The sequence below is a fragment of the Ictidomys tridecemlineatus genome, chromosome 10 (genome assembly GCF_052094955.1).
Source record: "Ictidomys tridecemlineatus isolate mIctTri1 chromosome 10, mIctTri1.hap1, whole genome shotgun sequence".
Lineage (NCBI taxonomy): Eukaryota > Metazoa > Chordata > Mammalia > Rodentia > Sciuridae > Ictidomys > Ictidomys tridecemlineatus.
The window spans coordinates 112,200,945-112,218,359 of NC_135486.1; the positions used below are offsets into that span (position 1 = coordinate 112,200,945).

The 17,415-nt window shown below is 35.1% G+C and overlaps 1 protein-coding gene and 2 pseudogenes across 3 annotated transcripts in view; 1 reads left to right on the top strand and 2 right to left on the bottom strand.

Moving 5' to 3' along the window:
• Positions 1 to 17,415, top strand: part of LOC144367625 (cytochrome P450 3A11-like) — a 492,905-nt gene that overhangs the window by 146,657 nt on the left and 328,833 nt on the right. The gene's annotated exons all lie outside the window — the stretch shown is intronic.
• Positions 1 to 17,415, bottom strand: part of LOC144364731 (cytochrome P450 3A4-like) — a 382,460-nt pseudogene that overhangs the window by 136,579 nt on the left and 228,466 nt on the right. The gene's annotated exons all lie outside the window — the stretch shown is intronic.
• LOC144364735 (cytochrome P450 3A9-like) overlaps positions 1 to 17,415 on the bottom strand; it is a 35,851-nt pseudogene that overhangs the window by 16,836 nt on the left and 1,600 nt on the right. Inside the window, exons 2-6 of the transcript XR_013427178.1 lie at positions 9,845 to 9,972; positions 8,287 to 8,332; positions 5,843 to 6,003; positions 4,300 to 4,525; positions 1,785 to 1,947 (exon numbers count right to left, since the gene is read on the bottom strand). The product of XR_013427178.1 is annotated as a cytochrome P450 3A9-like (transcript). The remainder of the gene's footprint in view (positions 1 to 1,784; positions 1,948 to 4,299; positions 4,526 to 5,842; positions 6,004 to 8,286; positions 8,333 to 9,844; positions 9,973 to 17,415) is intronic.

Genomic DNA, 17,415 nt, shown 5'->3' on the forward strand with positions numbered 1-17,415 from the left:
GACTATCAACCACTTTCTAATTCAATGCTCCTTCTGCTTGTTATCAACTTAGGAGTTGAAGATGGACTACATATTTGTTTCTTGCTTTCCAAATCAACAAGGGAGATAGGATGGGAGTATGAAATCTAAGCTAGAGATATAGTAATACCTACCTCAGTAGAGTGTTACAAATTTTGTGCTTCAAAAATGACACAAGGCCACTATGAATATTTTTTTCCAGCAATGGGTAAATTCACAGTGGATTAACTCTATCTTACTATTTAATTTGAATTTCTGAAAAAGCTCCATGTATTCACTTATTGTGATGATCAAAAGATTGAATTTTGACTCTCACCGATTCAGTACTATATATTCACTTAAATAGACATAAATGCTTCAGATAAACAACTATAAAGATATGTTTATTGATTTTCTCATTATAAAATTTATCCCAACATATTTCAAAGAACACATCATATATCAATGTCACTACAAAAGCCACCACAACCACCCTCATTCTAATTAAAAATTATTGAAATATTTGGTGATAATTGTGTTTTTTTAAAGAGAGAGTGAGAGAGGGGAGAGAGAGAGAGAGAGAGAGAGAGAGAGAGAGAGAGAGAGAGAGAAAATTTTTTTAATATTTATTTTTTAGTTCTCGACGGACACAACATCTTTGTTGGTATGTGGTGCTGAGGATCGAACCTGGGCTGCACGCATGCCAGGTGAGTGCGCTACTGCTTGAGCCACATTCCCAGCCCCTGGTGATAATTGTTGATTCTCTAATCAGAGCTCAGGAGAAGCTGCCAGGACTAAATGGCAGTGAGAGGAGAGAGCCCATTAGACTTATAAAGGGTGAGTCTTCATATCCAGAACTGAAGTGGGTACCTCCTTTTCATCAGTAAATACATAATACTTTGCACAGACCCTAGCAAGCTCAGCAAAGGTCCAGCATCTCTTATCATTCATCAATTGAGAAATGAAGAGTCTATCTTCATTTTGAGTTTTCTTAACAAAATAAATTTTTGTTCTCTGATGTTCTGGTCCCCAGGCACTGGGGACAACAATGCACAAATCCTTAGGGAAGGTTAGGCTTCACTTATTGACCCATCTCTGCACACAGCCTTTAAAATGGGATTTTCAGGTTGAAGAAGTCCTTGATCAGTTAATTTCAGGGGAATGTGTAATGTATAGACAAGCACATGGAGAAGCAATGAATAAAACACAAGGAACCAAAGCAGAAAAGTAGAGAAGTTACATTAAGCCCAGTGATGCTCCACAAACAAAAAAAACTATTTTTAGAATCATGTTGAATTCTTCCTACTCATTCTCTAAGGTGTGTCATGATTGGATAGTAAAATTATTCATTTATCTGAAAAATTATTTCATAAACATTTATCCTGTACAAGGCCTGAGATAGGGAGGTTTTGTAAGTTCTGGTAAGGAAAACTTCCCTCAAACATCAGAACCCTGTGGTCACCACTCCTCATGACTATGCACAGGGTCTCTCCAGGAGACATGGAGCTGAATCTACACTGTGTTCACGTTCACAGTCCATACATACACATGTCACACTAATCTGCATTGAGTCCATATGTTTTTTACACTTTGGTCTTCATAAAGCCATAGATTTAGAGCCCCCATGGTGAAGAACTCTAAATCTTAAAGATGGTGCAAAAGAGACTCACTGGACTATAGATCTAAGAATTAAATGATGAATGAGCATATATTTTTCTGTGACTCAGCCCCTCTATTTGGAAAAAACATCTTCAAATAAAACATTATGTATATGAAAAGCTACTGACCTGTGTTTTCTTATAAGTTTGGAAGGAAAAGGTCTGCATCACTTTGCCAAGAGCAAGTTTTATGTTCATGAGAGCAAACCTCATGCCCATGCAGTTTCGGGATCCATTTCCAAAGGGCATGTACATGTAAGGATTGATGCTGTCCTTGTCATTCTTACTGAACCTGGTTCCACAATAGATGAGAAGTCAAAAAAATATTAAAACCACAACAGTTACTTGTTTCAGTTTGTGCCTTAGACACCCCCTAGCAATAGTGTAAAAATGATTTTATGGGCTGGTCACTGAAATCCATCTGTGGTTTTGCTATGAGTATTGTTAAGCTAGGGAGTTTTTCTACCTTTCTCTTCTTTAGCCTATAGGAGTTTTCCACCTTTCTCCTCCTTAGCCTATGGGATCTCTCAGTCTTTTTGAGATGAGATAAATGCTGTTTCAAAGGAAATCATGGTAAATTGAGATAGTAAAGAAAACAAAACACACATAAAATATAAGGAGTATAAGAGTGAATATATACAATGAAATGAGATAGTGATTATGTCAGTTATGGCACATGCTATAAAATTTGAAAACACATAAACACAAACATACACACACACACACACACATGCATATACACAAACAGAGTCATGGTGCCATATTTGAGAAGAATTAGTTTTAGCATCGGAATAAACAAAATCCTGGGTGATCAAGTATCTTATAGAAATAATGGGAACATACTTGTATAACCTATGCACATCCTGAAATATACTTTAAATCATCTCTGTATTGGTTATAATAACTAATAATATTTAAGTACTACATAAATACTTATTGTATTACACTGTTTAGGGAAAATTGACAAGAAAAAACATTTATAAGTTAGTTGAAATTATAGATGCAAAAACCATACATACATGCTGAGCATGGCACACACCTGTAATCCCAGCAACTTGGGAGGTGAAGACAGCAGGATCCCAAGTTCAAAGCCAGCTTCACCAATTTAGTGAGGCTCTAAACAACTCAGCGAAACCCCATTTGTAATAAAATACAAAATAGGGCTTCAAATGTGGCTCAGTGGTGGACCACCCATGAGTTCAACTCCTGGGACCCCACAAAAAAAAATCATACATGCAGAGGTTGAATGTATATATTATCAGGTGCTAGCAAAAATCAAATATGATACAATCTAGTTTAGCAAAAATATCTATATATGCCTAGAAATATGTTTATGAGAACATGATCATATTATTAATTCATGATTATTTAAAGAATTTAACAAGCTAAAAAGTTTCTTCTCAGCAAAAGAAACAATTTGTGAGGTGAATAAAGAGCCTACAGCTTGGGAGCAAATTTTTACCCCTCACACATTAGATAGAACATCAATCTCTAGGAACTAAAAGCGAAGCACCAAAAAAAAAAAATAACCCAATCAATATATGGGCCAATAACCTTAACAGATACTTCTCAGAAGAGGATATACAATCAATCAACAAATATATGAAAAAATGCTCATCATCTCTAGCAATTAGAGAAATGCAAATCAAAACTACTCTAAGATATCATCTCATTCCAGTCAGAATGGCAGCTATTATGATGCCATTGTAAGTATTGAAAGGATGTGGGGGAAAAAGTACACTCATACATTGCTGGTGGGACTGTAAATTGGTGCAGCCAATATGGAAAGCAAAATGGAGATTCCTTGGAAATCTGGGAATGGAACCACCATTTGACCAAGATATCTCTCTCCTTTGTTTATACCTAAAAGGTATAAACATGCTACAGGGACACAGCCACATCAATGTTTACAGCAGCACAATTCACAATAGATAAATCGTGGAGCCAACCTAGATGCCCTTCAGTAGATAAATGGATTAAAAAATGTGGCATATATACACAATAAAATTTTACTCATTTAAAAGAGAATAAAATCAAGGCATTTGCAGGAAAATAAATGGTGCTGGAGAAGATAATGCTAAGTGAAGTTAGCCAATTCCAAAAAACAAATGCTGAATGTTTTCTCTGATATAAGGAGGTGGGCTCATAGTGGGGTAGGGAGGGGTAGCATGGTAGGAATAGAAAAACTCTAGATAGGGCAGAGGGGTTGGAGGGGAATGGAGGAGGCAGGGGATTAGCAAGGATGGTGGAATGCAATGGACATCATTATCCACAGTACAGATATGAAAACATAAATTGGTGCAAAATACTTTATATACAAACAGAGATATAAGAGATTGTGTTACATATGCGTACTAAGAATTATAATGCATTTTTTTGTCATTTATTTTTAAATAAACAGTTTAAAATTTTTAAAAAATAATTTAGGATAGTGAATGGACGTAGCATTTATTTTGTTCCTTGTCACAAATTCATATAATTTTGCAAGAAAGTGTTATATTTATAACAAGAAAACTGATTAAAATACAAAGACATATATGAAAATAATTACATAGATACCTGTTTGTCATCTATGATAAGAAATAAAAAGACATGCTTGGACAACCCTAGCCCAGGGTGGTTCCCTTTCCCAGAGGCCCTGTACCTTTCAGGGCAGAACTCCTCAGGCTCTGGCCAATGCTGTGGGTCTCGATGAAGAACAAAGCTTGATATCATCAGCACTGTCCTTTTCCTAATGGCACTTTATTAATTTCAACATCTTTCTTACAAACCCTCTCAAGTCTTCCAGCAAGTGGAAACAACCTGAGAGTTTCATTCACCACCATGTACAAGTACTCCATCTGTAATATGGTATCATAGGTAGCAGATGCCTGAAGAGAAATAAAGAGATTTTTGGAAATTCATGTTTGAATCTAACTTTAAACTCAATCTACATAGTTTTATTAAAGTGTTAGGAGGTCCCAGGAATAACAGAATAGTGAAAGAGAGTAGTGCTTACAATTGACTAAGCAATGTAATAACAATCATGCCCATTTGAAAAACATGTCCATAGCCCATTGAGAAGTGCAGAGTAGTTATGAACATAAGAGGCCTATGGAACAATCCCAAATTTAGTGTATAATATCCTCAGCATCATCATGTACAATTTTTCCTCATGTGAAGAAAAGTAACTAATAGAATATGAAAATTACACTTAGGCAAAATATGTGAAAGTCACTGTTACCTTTCTCTAGAAAAGTCACATGCCTATTTCAAGGAAATAGAAAAGAGGAAATAACCCATTGTATATCAGTTTTTTCTTGAATAATCCTGCTTTGAATATATATATATGAAACTTAGAGATAATACTACCTAATTTAAAAAATGTTGAAAGAAACTGGTAACTTCCATCCCAGTACCACCAAAAGAAGGCTAAGATTTGATGGCACCATGTCAAACAATTTTAGTTTCAGAGGACACTCTAAGGAGGATAGAAAGCCACTCTCAGCCCCACCCCTTGGTGCTGGACCAGTCTCCTGGTTTTTCTTCAGGGCTTCATTGTGAGCTCTGAAGAAGAGGCTTTGTGCCCACTTCACTGCCAAACCAGCCATGTCAGCCCCAGAGACCTGGTGTCTTCATATCCAATAGACTCAATAGACTTCCAGTTTAGGCAGAGGACAGCAGGCACAACATATGGCTAATGCCTGGTATGACATTGGAGAGGATACAGGTAGAAGTAAAGAATTTAGCTCAGGTGCTAGAAAACCTGACTCATCCCCTGGATGCTTCTCTCTAATACATGACTAGAATGTGAAGATGGGTGAAGCAGAACAGAGAGGGCCTGCCCACCAAGCCCAGGCTCACTCAACAGACAGCCAGGCAGGAGCTCATGCCACAGATCAGCAGAGCCAATGATCTGGACACTTGAGTGACACATGCTTACACTTCCTAGGTGCCATCATGGTAACTGGTAATGGATACAACTGAAACTATACTCGTTTAAAAAATTCCTTGTAGTTTTGAGAATAGAATTTTCCAAAAAACACTGTTTTCTCCTTCATTTGTCTCTTCAGATACTTTCCAAATAGAGCTGGTGAAAAGAATCAATGTATGAAAGCATTTTGGTCAAAGCCTCCTATGAAGTGATGAGGAGGAAGTCTTGTTGAAGCTCCGCCTCTCTCCTCCCTCTCCAGGTACCATCTTCTCACCTTATTGGACAAAGCCGCTTCAATCTCCTGCTGCAGTTTGGTCTGGGCATCAGGATGGGTGGCCAGTTTATACAAAATAAAAGAAAGAGCACTGCTAGTTGTCTCATATCCAGCAAAAATGAAGATAATTGATTGATCCACAAGCTCTAGATCAGACAGGTCTAATGGAAGAGGAAACACTACTTAGGTAAGTCCAGCAAATCAAGACATCAGAAGTTTAGATAAATATAAATCCCATTTAAACCCACAGATCCCTAGGCAGGACCATGGAAAAGCAATTCAGAGGCATTCTCAGAGTGGTTTTTCACTTCCGTGTCTATCTGATATGGGAGACAAAGGAAAGCTTTTTTAATCCAGTTTTCCTGAGGTCTATACCACTCTTGGACTTAGCTACTAACTATGCCATTCTCAGCACCACCAAAGGTATGTAATTTCAAGAGATAACATTTCTATCTAAGATACACTGTATAATCAATATGGACTTTTAGATACCTGGGCCCTGAAATAAATATGGTCCCTGTGCCAAACATGCAATTCAAGATAAAAAAAAAGAATACATAAAACAAGTGTTTGAAAGGTCTACAGAGTTCAGATTTATTGATGATGGTTTTCTATGATGATGTCATGAGAACATTTAATTATCAAATCTTTTATCCCAATGAGTATGAACCCATGAAATAGGACTATAAAGTCAAGGTTCAGGCCAGGTGCAGGGGCACACACCAGTAATCCCAGTGGGAGTCTGAGGCAAGAGAATCAGAAGTTCAAAGCCAACATCAGAAACAGTGAGGCACTACGCAACTCAGTGAGATCCTGTCTCTACATAAAATACAAATTAGGGCTGGGCATGTGGCTCAGTGGTTGAGTGCCCCTGAGTTCAATTTCAGGTAACCCTCTCCCCTGCACCAACAACAGTTAAGATTTGGATCTCGGCTGTTTACATTTGTAGCTACTAGCCACATGTGAATGTTTAAATTTTAAACAGTTCCTCATTGGCACTAGCCACATGTCAAGTGCTAAGAAGGCAAATGTGTTTGGTGGTTATTTTATTGAAGAGTTAAACTACAGACTGTTTCCTTCATCATAGAAAGCTGAATTAAAATGTGTAAATACATACAGGATAGATGGATGGATGAATAGATAGATAGTTAAGTAAATAGATAGATAGATAGATAGATAGATAGATAGATAGATAGATAGATAGATAGATAGATAGATAATATGTACATGTGAACATAAAAATATGTACACTGGGTCTGGGGTTGTAGCTCAGTGGTAGAACACTCACCTAGCACACGTTGAGGCACTGGGTTTTGTCCTCAGCACCATATAAAAATAAAATACAATTATTGTGTGCACCTACAACTAAAAAATAAAAATATCTTTAAAAAATATGGATACTGGCAGGCTGTAGTAGTCCAGTATTCATCTTTAGAATTAATTGCTTAACATTCAGGACTTTCTTAAGATGGTTGTCAAGGCACTAGGTACCTCAAATTAGAACTGCAATGGGAGTATTTGAGTATTACAGAAATAAGCAATAAATTGGAAAAAATCTCTGAATGAGAGAGAAAAATAGTTTATATCACTGGATGTGAGTAGATACAGAAATATATCTTTTCTCTGTTGCATGTAGAATTATTTCATGTTAATAATGTTGTCTACAAAGAGTATCTAAAAGCAAAAATCCACAAGATGATCACAAAATTTGATTTCTAAATTCCATTATTTGTGAAAACAAAAACAAAAAACAAAGCTTTCACGAGAAACAGAGCAGAAACCTAGAATATCTTAAATCAGAAAGCAAGAAAATACTTAGAAAATAAAAGAAAAGGGCAAAGAGTACACTGTATGCTACTATAATGTGAATACATGTCATAGAATGTACAAGACCAATAGCAAACCCTAAGGAAATCTATGGACTGTGAATGATAGAAGTGTCTCAATATAGGTTCCTGAACTGTGATAAATGTAACTCTCTGGTGGTGGATATTAGGAATGAAACAGTGTATTCATGACTACATGGAGAACCTCTATGTTTTCAGTTCAATATTGCTATGGCCAAAATAAACAGAAGCTACCTTTAAAACAATCATTAAAAAGATGACAAGAATAATAGAGGACTCAGGAGCCTACATGAAAGGGATGCCAGTGGACAAATATGGGGTAATTGAGCATCAAAATAAAAATAGTAAGAAAATAAGTTGAATAAAAATATCATGCTAGTGAAAGAAATACTTTTTTATATCAGCTTCAACATTTGAACATGGCTCTAGGTGTGCTTCTCTAGAAAGTTCCTCAGGCTACTGTATTTGATATCCAAGCATGCACTTTCTGCAGCTAGGTAGATATTCTCTTCTTCCTGGAAAATCTCCTCCACATTTCCAGAACAATCCTTCCCTCTGAGTTTTTCCATCAGTAGATGAGGTAGAAACCTTGTTTACCTTTATGAGACTCCACATCTTTGGAATTCTGCGAATTTATTATAAGCTGAAGAAAAACCATCAGATGTTATAAACAGAGAGATTTCAAAGATAGAAGATCAATTATGAAGTCAGAAGTAAATTAATAGTGCAGAACTTATCTTCCCTTCTGAGACTATGACTTCTTTAAGTACAGAAGTCCAGCTGGAGTTTCTTAAGTCATCAGTGAAGAAAAACATCCACATACAAACAGAAGAGAAAAGTGAAAACTGTCTGTGGTGTCCAATAGCTACTGGACTTTGCTCTCCCTACTTGTGAGCTCTTGTAGATTCTGAACATAGCCTCCTGGCCAGAGAGTGGCTGGCTTTGTCTCCTGTTACACTTGTTTGCTTAGGGAGAAGTCCTGGACTTCAATATTTTGTTTTATTACCTTAATTCTTCATCAAAGATGCCATAGATTAATCTCCTGACATTTTTAGAGCTCATCATCAGATTTTGGGCAAGCATCTTGAAATATCATTTAGACATGAGGCAAAATCTTCACCTAAAAAACCTCATGCCTGCTCCATGAGGGGCAAGACAGTGCCAGCTACCCTAAGGATGCCTTCTGTGGAGAGTTTGTAAAGTGAGAGGTTTGGAAATGCAGTGATTCTTCACCATAAAAAATCTTATAAAATTAAAGTTCCAGGAAAATAATTTTTAAGTTGAAATTTTATCTATTGAAGAGAAGGGATATGATAAAACATTTTTCTTCTATTTAAAAAATCATTTCAACTGATATATAAGAACATTAAGCTATACACATATTAACAACGTACCTGATTACTTTAATATATGTATATGCTATTTGATGTTCATGTCAGTTTAGACACATCTTTAATTGCATTTATCATTTCCTGATGGTGGATGTTTTCAAAATCTATTAGGCTCAATGAATAAGAACAATTTTAACATAGTGCTGCAATAAACATTGGAGTGCAGATGTCTCTTTGACATACTGATGCTATTTCCTGTGGTTATACACCTAGTAGTGAGATTGCTGGATTATACAGTGGGTCTGCATTTGATTTCTGAGGGCTTTCCTCACAGTTTTCCATAAAGGCTGCCCTAATTTGCATTCTAGTCAACAATGTACAAGGACTCCTTTTTTAGAGATTTTGGGCTTTTTCTATCAGCAATATTTATGCCTTGACAAACTAAATTCCACATCCATTATTTAATTGTAAGTGCTTTCTCTCTGATTCATTATTTTTTCAGTATTTGGAATATATAATTTTATTTATTTAAGTCTTTTTTATTAGTTCTTTTTAGTTATATGAGAGTAAAATCCATTTTGACATAACTGTAAAAGCATGAAATACATCTTACTCTAATTTAGTTCTCTCCCTGATTCATTCTTGTATTTCAGTTACCAGATGCTAAATTCTTTATTCTTCCCAAATGAGAACCCTCTACTATTCTCAACCATGAGTTCTTCATCTACCTTTTAAAAATATACAAAGAATTATGAAAGTCATACACCCATAGGCAAATAAATTATCAAAAATGAACCTCCTCTGTAACCACCACCAGATTTTACCTGTTGTTTTTCTTGAAGGCGACATTCTTTCATTCTCTTTATAGCTTTCTTTAAAACATTTGTGACATCCTTTGGAAACAGAGAGATATTCATTGCCTCATAAATTGCAGTAAGGAATGGAAATATTACTGTAGGGAAAAAAACAAAGAACACTTCAGTGAAAAATGTAAAATTTACCTGGAGTAATTACATCTTTTCTACCTATCAGAAAAGTGGAAGTCACAAGGGTTCCTAAAGAGGAACTGTTTCTGTTGGGACAACTGATTGAGTTTCAGGCCACTGGCAGAGCAAGAGGATGTCATATATATGGTCACCACAAAACCAATGAGTTCAATGGCCCCTTCTGCCTCTGTGGAATGACCAAAGGAGCAAGATGAAAACTCTGACCATTTTCACCTTCATGTACTGGAATAGAGTGTCTTTGGATAAAACTAGGCTTTAGTCTGAGGCTGGAATTAATCATGCTTTTCAAGAAAGAGCAGTCAGGATGGGACCAACAGATCATGTGTTCCTTGAGCACTATGGGAAGAATCCAGAAAGCATTATTAGAAAGAAAATTGGGAAACTCATAGTATGAGCAAATTGATCAATATATTTCTGAATAAACACTGGATGAAAAAAGAAATAGAGTGAAATAGATAAAGTATTGAAAGGAAAAAAGGAGGCATAATATATCAAACTTATGGAATGGAGAAAAAGCCATCATTGCTAAGAGGGAAATTCTTATTTATTAAATAAAAACAAATATCACAAATGAATGATCAAACATTACATAATAAATCATGAAAAAAAAGAAAAGTAAATTAAACTTAAAGGAAACAGAAGGAAGAAAATATTAAGGACCAAAGTGGAAACTAATCAAATAAAATAATAAAATCAATAGAAGAAATTAATGAAAACAAATGCAATTCTTTGAAGAAGAAAAAAAATTCACAAAATAATAGCTACACTGACCCAGAAATAGAAAGGCTACAGTAAGTAGCATTTGAAATAAAAACTGTGGAAATACTGACATTATAAACATAGAAAGAATTATAAAGATATTGTAACAATCAGATTATTATAATAATTATACAAATTACATAAATGAAATAGACAAATTCCTAAAAAGACAGAAACTAACACAAATAGTAATACAAAATATATATTGACATACATCATGTGATGAGACTAAATTAGAAATTAAGAACTTTTCTACAAAGTGAAGCTCAGGTCCAGATATTACATGGACAATTCTACCAAACATTAAAAGAACTAATACCAATTCTTTACCTCTTTACAAACATTCATAAAAATATCTAGTATTTTCTAAATATAGAATATAGTGAACACTTGTAAAAGATCATAAAATGCCTGTGTTAACCTAATCCTAAGAATTAACAAAAAGATAACACAGGAGAACTACAAACTCATATATCTTATAATTATAGATGCAAAAATCTCAACAAAATAATTTGTTGGGCTGGGGATGTGGCTCAAGGGGTAGCGCACTCGCCTGGCGTGCTTGCGGCCCGGGTTCGATCCTCAGCACCACATACCAACAAAGATGTTGTTACCACCAAGAACTAAAAAATAAATATTAAAAATTCTTTCTCTCCCTCCCTCTCTCTCCTCTCTCACTCTCTCTTTGAAAAAAATAATTTGTTATTCTCCTCTCTCTCTCTCTCTCTCTCTCTCTCTCTCTCTCTCCACTTATCTATCTCCCCAAAGTCTCTTTCTCTCTTTTCTCCTGCTACTAGCCAACATCTTTTGATTCCTCTTTTATGATTCCTAAGATCTAATAACTCTATATCCTCACCTTCTACCTCCTTAACATCTCATCCTAAGCCCACCCCCCTATTCTCTCTTTGCCCACCATTATAAACTGTAGGTCCTTTTGCAACCTACTGTTTACATTGTTAATAATAATCAAACTCACCATTTCTTTCTGTTGTGACAAAACTGTAAACATCTCAATACAAGCTCTTTGGTTTAATTAAGCCTGAATATTGTTTGAATTGGGATATGTTTATATTGATCTTCTTCTTAAAGGAGAGGTCATGGAATTCTGCAGGGACACTATAAGTCTATTGACATACACTATAATACCTTAGATATACACTGCTAAAGGGAAAGACACAAAAACAATGTGAAAAAACAAGGGAAGAAAGTGCCCCAAAGAAACTAAGATACATTACTAGAACCAATGGCCAGCACAGCAGAAGAGATATCCAAGAGGAGTTCAGGAAATATGTAATTAAAATGTTCTTTGAATTAAAGAATGATGTAAGAAAGCAAACACAGGCAACAAAAGGTCATTTCAATAAAGAGCTACACAGCCAAATAAAGAAAGCAAAAGATTACTTCATAAGGCGATAGAGATTCTAAATAAAAATGGAAAAGAAGTCATTAAAATGAAGGAAACAATAAAGCAAATTAAAAACTCCATATAAATCATCACCAACAGACTAGATCACTTGAAAGATAGTACCTCAGACAATAAGGACAAAATATCTAATCTTGAAAGTAAAGTTGACAACACAGTGAAGATGGTAAGAAACCATGAACAGAACATTCATGAATTATGAAAAGGCCAAATGTAAGAATTATTGAGATAGAAAAAGGCAGAGAGTTCCAAAACAAAGGAATGAATAATTTATTCAATGAAATAATATCAGTAACTTTTCCAAACCTGAATAATGAATTGGAAAATCAAATACAAAAGGCTTACAGGACACCAAGTGTTCAAAATCATGACAGATTCTACACCAAGGCACATAACAATGAAAATGCCTAACATACAGAATAAAGAAAGAAATATAAAAGCCACAAGAGAAAGGAATCATATTACATATAGGAGGAAATCAATTAGGATCTCTGCAGATTTCTAAACCCAGACCTTCAAAGCAAGGGGGTCCAGGAACAATATACCAAACTCTGAAAGAAAATGGATGCCAATCAAGAATCTTACATTTAGCAAAATTAAGCTTTAGATTTCATGATAAAGTGAAAACCTTCCATAATAAACAAAAATTGAAAGAACTTAAAACTAGAAAGCTTGGACTACAGAATACATCCTTAGCAAAATATTCCATGAAGAAAAAATGAAAAACAACTATGAAAATCAGCAATGGGAGGAAGTACACTAAAGGAAAAAGACAATCAAAAGAGAAACTAAGTCAAGTTAAAAACCAAAAATAAAGCAAAATGACTGGAAATATGAACCATGTTTCAATAATAACCCTGAATGTTAATGGCCTAAACTCATCAATCAAAAGACATAGACTGGCAGATTAAATTTTTTATAATATCAACAATATGCTGGCTTCAAGAGACTTATCTCATAGGAAAAGACAACCACAAACTGAAGATGAAAGGTTGGGAATAAATATACCACTCACATGGACTGTGTAAACAAGCACAGGATTCTATCCTCATATCAAATAAAGTAGACACCAAGACAAAGTTAATCATAAGGAATAAAGAACGACATTTTATACTGCTTAAGAAAACCATTCATCAACAAGATTGAATGAAATAAACAAGAAATAACAATTATAAATACTTAAGCACCAAAAAATGAATTATGGGCTAACAAGAAAAGGACAAATGTAATGGCCCTCTACATTCATCAAACTCTTCTCAATTTCAAGAGTAACATAGACCACAATACAGTAATATTTGGTGACTTTAACACAACACTTTAACCACTGGATAGACCTTCCAAACAAAAGCTAAACAAAGAAACTATAGAACTCAATAATACAATCAATAACTTAGACTTAACAGACATACAAAAATTGCAAGAATAAAATAAAAAAAACAGACATACAAAAATTATTCCATCCATCAATGAGTGAATACACTTTCTTCTCAGCAGCACATGGATCCTTTTATAAAATAGGCCATATATTATGCCACAAAGTAACTCATAGGAAGTACAATAAGAGATACTACCCTGAATGCCATCAGATTACAATGGAATGAAATTAGAAATTAATGATAAAATGAAAAACAGAAGCTACTCCAACACATGGAGACTAAATAATATGCTACTTAATGAGCAAGAGATAGCAGAAAACATCAGAGAGAAGATTAAAAAATTCTTAGAGGTAAATGAGACGAATGATACAACATATTGAAATCTCTGGAACACTATAAAGATGGTACTAAGAGGAAGGTTAATTACATGGAGTTCATTTCTTTAAAGAAGAAAAAGTCAATAAATAAAGGTCCTAAAATTGCATCGCAAAGCCCCCCAAAAGAGAACAATAAACACCAAAAGTAGTAGAAGACAGGAAATAATTAAAATCAGAGCTAAAATCAATGAAACTGAGTCAAAAGAAACAATTGAAAAAAATTGACAAAACACAAAGCTTGTTCTTTGAAAAAATAAATATAATTCATAAACCCTTAGCCACACTAATAAAGAGAGAGAAAACTTAAATTACTAAAATCTGTGATAAAAAAAGAAATATTATAATGGACACATCTGAAATACAGAAGATAATTAAAAACTATTTAAAAATTTATTCTTCAATTAAATTGAAAATAACAAAGACATCGACAAATTTTTAGAGTCATGATCTATCTAAACTAAATCAAGCTAATATACACAAGTTAAACAAATCAATTTCAAGAAAGTAAATAGAAAACACCATCAAAAGCCTACATACAAAGAAGAGCTTAATGAATCAAGGTGGGTGGGGGGTTATCCGAGGAAGGAAGGAACTTTGAATAGGGCAAGGGAAATAGAGAGGAGATAGGTGTACGATTGATGGTGGAATGAGATGGACATTATTATCCTAGGAACATGTATGATGACACAAATGGTGTGAATCTACTTCATGTACAAGTACAGAAGTGAAAAGTTGTGCTCCCTTTGTGTTTTATGTAGTGGAATGCATTCTGCTGTCATCTACAATTCTTTAGAACAAATAAATAAATATTTTTTTAAATGAAGTACTCACACATGCTTTAGGATGGAAGAATTTGAAAATATAATGATAAATGAAAGAAGTCAGACATGCAAAGCCACATATTGTAGGATTCATTAATACAAATTCAAAGGGGATGGGGATGAGGCTCAAGTGGTAATGTGCTTGCCTGGCATGCACGGGGTGCTGGATTTGATCCTTAGTACCACATAAAATAAAGATGTTGTGTCCACCGAAAATTAAAAAATAAATATTTTAAAATTTCTCTCTCTCTCTCTCTCTCTCTCTCTCTCTCTCTCTCTCTCTCTCTCTCTCTCTCTCTTTCTCTTTATCTCTATCTCTTGAAAAAAAAAAGAAAATTCACAGTATCAGCAAATCTGTAGTCAGAAAATAGATCCATGGTTGCTTAGGCTTGGGGAATAGAGAGTTGATAATGAAATGGTAGCCTGCTTCTGAGTTGACAAATGGTCACTAGTGATGGCTGAGTATATCTTTGTACTGAAAACAATTTAATTGTATAATTAAGTGGGGTAATTAAAAGATTATTAATTACAAATCGATAATGAACTTATTTAAATAAAGAAAGGGAACAAATAACATGGTATTCCACATACTTATTGAAAAGCAAAGGGTCAAAGAAATTAAATTTTAAGAGCTTCTTGACTTTCTTCACAAAGGGATCGTGTGGGTTGTTGAGGAAATCAATGTTCACTTCAAATGATGTAGCAGTGATCACATCCATGCTCTAGGCCCCAGAGATGCTGAATAGAGAAAGATATGATATGGAAAGATAAAACCATTGCCTCTTCTCAATCCTTCCACTACACATGCATCAAAAAGTAGGAGTAAGTTCACATACCCATGCAAGACAAGCAGAGAGCCACACACTCACATTTATCTGCTGAACTATCAGATGAGTCCATGATCCCTTCACACTTACTATGAGACCATTATGAGTTTCAAATGAGTACTTCCCTTGTTCCATAAGTGATGGGGACATTGAGGTGAGTTAGACTCATCTCTGAATTCAAGAATCTCACCCACACAGGGATAAGATCCATAATCAGACACACTACCGTAGCACAAATAAAATGTGAATAATGATAGTTGTGTACAAACTGAGCTTCATCAGGACAAGAGAGGAATAATTAAGTCTTCCTAGAGGACTCATAAAAGGTGATCTTCACCTTGACAGTATTTTGTCTTCTAGTATATCCAAAGTCACAAATATTTGCAGCCAAACAAACATTGGTGAATACAAGAGAGATCCTTTCTCCTCCAGCTGCCCTGTCTCCTCCTGGGAGCAGCACCTTCTTGGATGAACAGTTGGAGTTGTGACTCCAAACTCTTGCTTTGTCTGCTCATTGCACTAGCTCAACATTTGGAATTTAGTTCTGTGGCAGGCAGGTGGAAGGGCTCCTGGTGGAGCTTGGAATGCCAGAGCTGCCCTGCTACTTACTCTTTCAAGTTTATAAACTTGCCCTTCTCTGATTCCAGTCTCATGTTTTTCACCAGCACATCTCCATACTGGTTAATGATGGGGAACATCTACGCACAAAACACAAAATCATCCATACTTAAGTGAGAGACTCAGTCCCCAAGGTTATGGTTTTCCCAGGATAAAGAAGTATGAGACATTTATAATGAATTTTACTATTTCTCTTCTAAAACATAAAGACAAAAGAACATTTTTAGGAAGTTCAAATTCAGAGAACTATTCCTTTAAATGGGAATACTATCTCCCATCCCTAGGTTTATTCTCTAAGTTTTCAATGAAAAACCCTCCTTAAATCTTTGAGTTTTCCACTGGTGAAGGTTGAAGATAGCAGTGTTCTTATTCTCTTCCACTCTTTATCCTCAGTCAAGGAGATGGCTTTTTTCACAAATCCCTTTGGACCAAGATTCCAGCACCCCCCCCCCAAAAAAAAAAGATTTTGTCCTACATAAAAGTTGAGGTCTCCACAGTTGCAAAAGTTGTTAAATAAGTATCATTTATTAAAAAAATGTTTAGTGACTGCCTATTAAATAGCTGGCCCTATATCAGACACTCAATAATATTTATTCCAAGTGACATAACCTCCTGAGAGTTTGAAAGAGATACCCAGGTACCTCAAACCGCTTTTGGACTTTATATCCCAACCTTTGTTTAGATGCAAAAATTCCACTTGGTTGGAAACTTTTTCCAGGGGAATAGACAGGAAGAAGACCTAAGAAGAAATAGTACAAACTCCAGGGCTATGCAGAGCAGAAATGGGTTAGTGACAGATACCAGATATTCTTGGTCAACTGTATGTTACCTAAGATCAGTTCTGTCTTTACATGCATTTAAGGCATAAGCGTCTTGATAAAAGGGTGCTTAGGTATGATAATTTTAAAAATAATAATATTTGAAACTTAAAGGATTTGGAATATATGTGTAATACAGGAAAAAACACAAGTTTTTAATGGAAGTTGTTTCAGTACTTTTTAAAAGGGCAGAGGAGAAAAGGAAGATAATTCTATTTTTCACCTGGGTGCTAGACTTCCCAAGTAAAACCCTTGAAATTTAGTTCTGTCATCTAAAATATATTTTTGTGTTAAAATGTATGTTTCTATCCAGGCACAGTGGTTCATGCCTGTAATTCCACCAGCTCAGGAATCGGAGACAGGAAGATC